Raw genomic sequence first — 6,670 nt, 5'->3', positions numbered from 1 at the left:
TCGGTGACTGGGGGGTGCCCCTAGCATTTAGGGGGTGTAGACTAAGTGGACGGTTTGCCTCCAGGATTGGTGTCAGGGCAGGTACGTTCCTCTGCACACGGCACCCACCCTCCCTCCATGTCCCTGCTTCCCTGTCTTTTTATTTTGTAACATTTTATTGCGTTTTTGGTGAAAGTTTCACAGCAGATGAGGTTCCCATCTGGCAATTTCTGCACAGGTTGATCAGTGGCGTTGGTTACATGTTCCATGAGGCATGGACATTGTCATTAACTGCACTCTGGTTGTCTTGTTTCCATTGCTCTAGTTTCCCTGCGCCCTTATCTGCTTCTCTTTGCTTTGGGGCCATTGCCAACCTCTTGGTCTAGTTTCAGTGAAACACGGATCTGTTAGTGGTATCCTTCATTCTGTGCCACTTTGCTTTCCTGCTAACGGGTCACCGGGAGGGATAGTTTCAGTTCAAGGTTTAAAGAGTGTCTCTGTTTTTAAAAAGCCTGCAACTAATGTGTTTGAAAAACATCCTTGTCTTTCTTTCTGCCTCAGTGTTTGGCTGTGTCTTTGCTAAAGTCACACAAGAATTGGTGGTCGCTCATGTGACCAGAAGTGAACTGTATCAAGACACGATGTGTACTGAGTCAGGCCTTTTCTTCTCAGACCGGTAGGTTTGTAATTTTGTAGAGGAAGATGTTGCCCTATGGATAGCAGTGGCCATGATGTCATTTAGTATGATGTCATACTTGAGTGGTTTGTGCCTGCAAAGTTCAAGAGACCTTCGTTTATTTATTTCAGTTTTCAGTCGTGATTTGGGTGAAAGATTACTGAGCAGGTCGTTTTCCGTTCAGCACTTCATACACATTTTGTTTCGTGACATTAACTACAATCCCCATGAGGTAGCAACTCTCTTCCCACTTCCTCCCTGTAGTTACCTCTTCCCTATGTCCTTCTTTCCTGTGCATTCCTGCCCCCTGAGCTGTCTCCCTGTGCAAACACTGCCCTTCCAATCTCCCGTGGCGTCTCCCTGGTGTCATTGTTCACACCTCATAGGCCTGTCTGTCATTTGGCTGAAGGTTAAGCCACGGGAGTGAGTTCAGTCCCAGGCCTGAAGGGTGACACGGCGCCATAGTCTGGGAGGTTTAACCAGTCTCTCTGTCAACCAGTAAGCCTGGCCTTTCTTTTTTTTAATGATTTTGAATTTTGTTCCACATTTTTCTCCCACTCTATTCAACATCTTCTACTTTCCACCTTCCGAGTGGTGAACAGTGGTAGCCGGGCACCATCCAGGTCTTCTGGTCTCAGGGTCATGGAGGCTGGGTTTGTGAGGTCCACTAAGTCCCTTGGACTAGTAGTTTCTATGCATCTTTGGTTTTCTTCACTCTTCTTTGCTGCAGACGAGGAGAGACCAGTTGTTGCGTCTTAGATGGCCAATTGCGAGCTTTTTCCTTTTTCTTCCCCCCAGTGGCTCCTCACCAAAGTAGGACGTAGAACAGTGTTTTTGTGTAGTATGTTGTGTCAACTGAGTTTGACGTCCCGCGACTGTAAGATACCTTCATTTAAATACCTTCCGCACTTGGAGTCTTCAGGCACCTGAACTGTTCAGAGTCCTCAGAACATCGGAGGGGCTTTCGGACACTTGCCATCTCTTGCTGGGGCTGTTGCATGAAAAGCAATGTGAAGCATCTGTTTCTGTTTAGTTAAGTGGGACGCACATTTCAGTGAATACTTCAAAATCTCAAAAAAGAAAAAGAAAGAATGTCTCTCGCTGATAGTTTTAGGGAGCCCTCTGGTCTCAGGTGTCCAGTTAGACTGGCCTTTTTAAAGAATTTGAGTTCTGTTCTACATTGTTCTCCTGTTTGATCCGGGACCACGTATGGGACCCCGGTTGGTACGTGAAGGGGGCACCATTTAGTTCTGCTCTCGGGGATTGAGGCCAAGGCTCGAGAAAGCAGCCTTGCATGCTTGTTTTTTCTGAGTTTTGGTTTCTACCTCGCTCTTGCTCCCGGCTAGTAGTGACCCAAAGTGGCGTCTTACGTGGCCCTGCTTTTCTGTCCTCGGCCTCCCTCTTCTTTTAGTGCGTCCTCTCTCTGTCCCCCTCGAACTAGTCCTTCCCTCTTGGCATCTCTGCCCCATCAGCACCTCCGCTCTGTTCCCCTTTCTCCCAGTCAGCTTTCCGTGCTGGGACCCACCTTCACAACATCCCCCCTTAAACAACACATTTCCAGTCATTGCTGGTTCATGGCGCCCCCATGTGTTACAGAGTCAAACTGCTTCATGGCATTTCCCAGGTTGTCATCGTCATGGAAACAGAGCTCCAGGCCTCCATGGAGCAGCGGGGGGGTTTGAACCACCAACCTTTAGGTTAGTTCACCCCCAGGTGCCAGCCTCTCTGTAGATTAGGAGACCCTCCCCGGTGACTTTTGACCTCTCCTCCCACTTCCTGCTGACACGTTCTCTTTGAGTCCCTTGAGTCTCGGCCCCATTTGAGTGGCTGGCTCCCCTGTTCTGAGCCCAACCCCGTGTGTCACTGGTCACCCTGTAGATTTGTCCCTGCGTGTCCTCCTCACCCACCTGTGGGGGCTGGGTCAGGCTCCACCCCGTTCAGCACCTGAGCCTGTCCCCCGTCCCCCTTCTTCCCTCAGCCAGTACTTACACAGTGTGAATCAGCCAGACAGACATCCGGGACTCGCTGCCACAAGGAGGAGGCAGGCCTTGGCCAGAATGCAGCCCGTTTATGGCATGTCCCGTAGTGACCCCTGCTGTGAAGAAACTCAAAGCAGGAGAGGGGATGGAAGTGGTGCGTGGGGCCTGTGGTGGTTATTGTTGGCCGCCGAGTCAATTCCAACTCATCCCAACCCCGTGTGACAGAGTACAACTGCCCCATAGGGATTTCTAGGCTGTTCTATTTACAGAAGGGGCCCTGGTGGTGCAGTGGTTACGTGCTCAGCTGCGAACTGAGAGGTCAACAATTTGAACCCACCAGCCAGTCTTTGGGAGGAAGATGTGAAAGTCAACTTCTGTAATGATTGACAGCCTTGGGAACCCAATGTGCAGTGCCACTCTGTCCTCTAGGGGCGCTGTGAGTTGGAATAGACTCCACGGCAGTGGGTTTGGTTTAGGCTTTGCTTCTGTAAAGATTGACAGCCTTGGAGACCCTGTGGGGCAGTTCCACTCTGTCTTCTAGGGTTGCTAGGAGTTGGAACCAATTTGATGGCAGCAGGTTAATGGGTTAGTCTTTCCAGGAGCAGATGGCTAGGTACTTCTCCCCAGAGCCACTGGGTGGGTTCAGACTGCCAGCCTCTCAGTTAGCAGCCTAGCACTTTACCGTTGTGCCACCTGGGCTCCTTGTAAGTGTAGATAGAATCACATGAAGCCTCCTTGACCTGGTAACAATTGAGAAGAGATGGTTAGGACAAAAGCAGGCCAGACACAGGGAACAGTGCCTGCAAAGTCCTGAGGCAGCATGGGCCTGGTCTTCTGGAGGAGAAGCCAGGAGCATTGGGGTGGCTGGACGGGGGTGAGCAGGGCAGAGGGGTGGAGATGATGACAGCGAGGGAAAGGGGTGGCCCTAGGGAGGGCTCTGGCCTTGACTCTTAGTGAGGTGGGAGCCACAGGGGAGCCACTTGGAGCCAAACAGATGTGCGGTGACTCATGCTGTATTCCTGTGGCTGTCATGTGAGGGTCACGGGGACAGGAGGGACGGACCTGGGTTGGACCACACTGGGAGTCAGAGGCCTCCAGCCTTGTTTTAGAGCCTGTGGCGCAGGCAGGCCTGTATTAGCTCCCTACTGCTGCTGTAACAAACATCACAGGGGGGGCTTTCATGAACAGAGATGTATTGTCTTGTGGTTTAAGAGGCTAGAAGTCCACATTCAGGGCACAACTTAGGGAAAGGCTTTGTCTGTCAGCTCCGGTGGAAGGTGCTTGTCTTCAGCTTCCCCGGCTCCAAGTGGTCTCCCTGTGGCCTCTGTCATCCTCCACCTGCCCCTGCCTCTTCTGCTCTTTTTATGTCCCAGATGAGATTAACTCCAGACACAGCCTATGCAGATAGTGCTTCACTAACAGAATGAAGAAACCCGTTCCCAAATGGGATTATGTTGTTGTTATGTGCCATCCAGTGGCCTGTCATTCATGTTGAGTGTCACGTAGAGTGTTGCCCTGACTCATAGCAACCCCTCGTTGGGTTTCCGAGTGTCATGTAGAGTGTTGCCCTGACTCATAGCAACCTCTCCTTGGGTTTCCGAGGCAGTAGGCAGTATCACTATGGAAGTAGATTGCCCAGCCATCCTTCCAAGGAGTGGCTGGTGGGTTTATAACCAGGGTATAAACCCCTTGCCATTGAGTGGATTCTGACTCATAGTGACCTTCCTTGTGGGGCAGCATAGAACATAAACTGTCCCAGAGAGTTTCCAAGGCTGTAAATGTTACTGCCGCATCTTTCTCACATGGGGTGCTGGTGGGTTCAAACTCCCGGCCTTTCAGTTGGCAGCTGAGTGCTTAACCACTGCGCCACCAGGGCTCCTTTACCACAGATACAGGGGTTGGAATTTTTGGCACGTATTTTTGGGAGACACAATTCACTCTGTAACACAGTCCCCTGAGATGCGTCTGCTCCACCAGCCAGACCCTCCCAGTGCCTCTCAGGAGGCAGCAGGCCAAAGCTGTACCTCCGATGCTTGGGTGTTTAGATTCACTGAAGACCACAGGGTTTTTACTTTTTAAGAAACTTTTTATTTTGCGATCACTTTAGATTTACAGAAGTATTGCAAAGATAGTGTAACATTTCGGTATACCTCACACCCGGCCTCCCCTAGTGTTCACATCTTATACTGTCGTTAGCTGCCGTGAAGTTGGTTCCAACTCATGGCGACTCCATGTTTTACTGCCCTAGTCTGGGCTCTCTACAGGAGCAAAGCCAGTGAAGCAGATATAGATACATGGAGAGATTTGCTTCAAGACAATTGTTTACACAGTTGGAAGGGCTGACAGGTCCAAATCTGAGGGTCAGATGACAGGCTGATAACGTCAGGTGATTGTAGGGGCTGTGAACCCAAAACCTGCAGGTCAGGTGACCAGCTGGAGGCCCCTGCTTGTTCACATCCCAGGAACTAGGGTCAGATACCAAGATTGGAATGAGAGTGAGTTTTGCCAGAATATCTGTTTATATCATGCATACAGGCCACACTCCCAAGGAAACTCCTCTTCCAGTGGATTGGCTGCTCACATCAGATCACAAAATGGGAGGTGATTACAGTGTCTGGCCAAACCACTGACAATCATCGCTCAGCCAAGTTGACATATAACATTCACCATCACAATTACCATAGAACATTTGTCACAACTAAGAAACCAGTACATTGCATTACTATCAGCCAGATGCCACGCTTCATGCAGGTGTAATTGGTTTTTCCCCAATGGCTGTTTTGGTCCCCAGGTCCCAGCCAGGATACCATATCACCTTTAGTTGTCATGTCTCCCCCATCCCCTCCACTCTGTGACCGCTTCTCAGTCTTCCCATTTCTAACAGTTTTAAGGGGTACTCATCATGTAGAAATGCCGCCTGAATTTGAGCCAACACTTTTGTTTTTTCCCTTTCCTTATCTTTTTACATAAGTGAGGTCATACAGTATCGGCCCTTCTGTGACTAACTTATTTCACTCTGCGTAGTGTCTTCGGGCTCCATAACTATCATACATGTGTTAGGACCTCATCTCTGACTGGCAAGTGATAATGCCACTGCCTGTACGTACCACATTTTGTGATCTGACCTCCACTGACGGACATTGAAGTTGCTGCCACTTCTTGGCTGTCGTGACTAGTGCTGCAGTGACACTAGTGGACATGTCCCTTTTTGAGGCCCTGCTTTCAAGTCTGTTGGGTTAAGAGTGGAATTGCTGGGTCACAGGGTCGTTCTATTCTTAGATTTTCGAGAAGCTGCCGCACTGTTTTCCACAGTGGCTGGACCATGGTGCATGCCCACTAGCAACAGATAAAAATGTTCCCATTTCCCCACATCCTTGCCACCATTTGTGTTTTTTGTTTGTTTGTTTTTAATCTGAGCCATCTCACTGGGAGCGGATGGTATTGCATTGTGGTTTGGATTTGCATCTATCTGATGCCTAACGATGGTGACCATCTTTTCATGTGAATGGTGGCCGTTTGAACATCCTCTTTGGTGAAATCTCTCTTCAAGTCCTTTGATTGTTTTTTTTGTTTTGTTTTGTTTTTTTGTCTTTTGTTACTTACTTGTCAAAGGCCAACACTTGTTTCGTTGATAAACCTTTCTCCCCCCTTTCATTTCAATTTTACTATGATAAAACATATATTATGAAAGGTTTGCCATTTTAACCATCATTTAAATTGACAATTTGTGACATAAGTTACGGTCACCATGTTGTGCTATCATCATTACTGTCAGCTTGACAGCAACTGGTCTTGTAATTTGAGTACATTGAGTACTGCTCTTTGTAATTAAAAAAGAGCTTTGGCCAACTTTTTGCCAGTCCTGCTGAAGACTTCACTGTTTGTAGTTTGTGATGTGGTTTCAAAGAGCTCTTATAGAAACAAAGCCATTAGCTTTATATTTCTTTTCTGCTTACATTATTAATACATATATTTTTCCCTTTATTGAGGTAAAATTCATATAACATGTAATTAACCATCTTAACATCAAATTGGA

This window comes from Orycteropus afer, unplaced genomic scaffold (genome assembly GCF_000298275.1).
Source record: "Orycteropus afer afer isolate SDZICR_OR568_19922 unplaced genomic scaffold, OryAfe1.0 scaffold00099, whole genome shotgun sequence".
In the NCBI taxonomy this organism is placed as follows: Eukaryota; Metazoa; Chordata; class Mammalia; order Tubulidentata; family Orycteropodidae; genus Orycteropus; species Orycteropus afer.
This window is presented reverse-complemented; position numbering follows the sequence as displayed.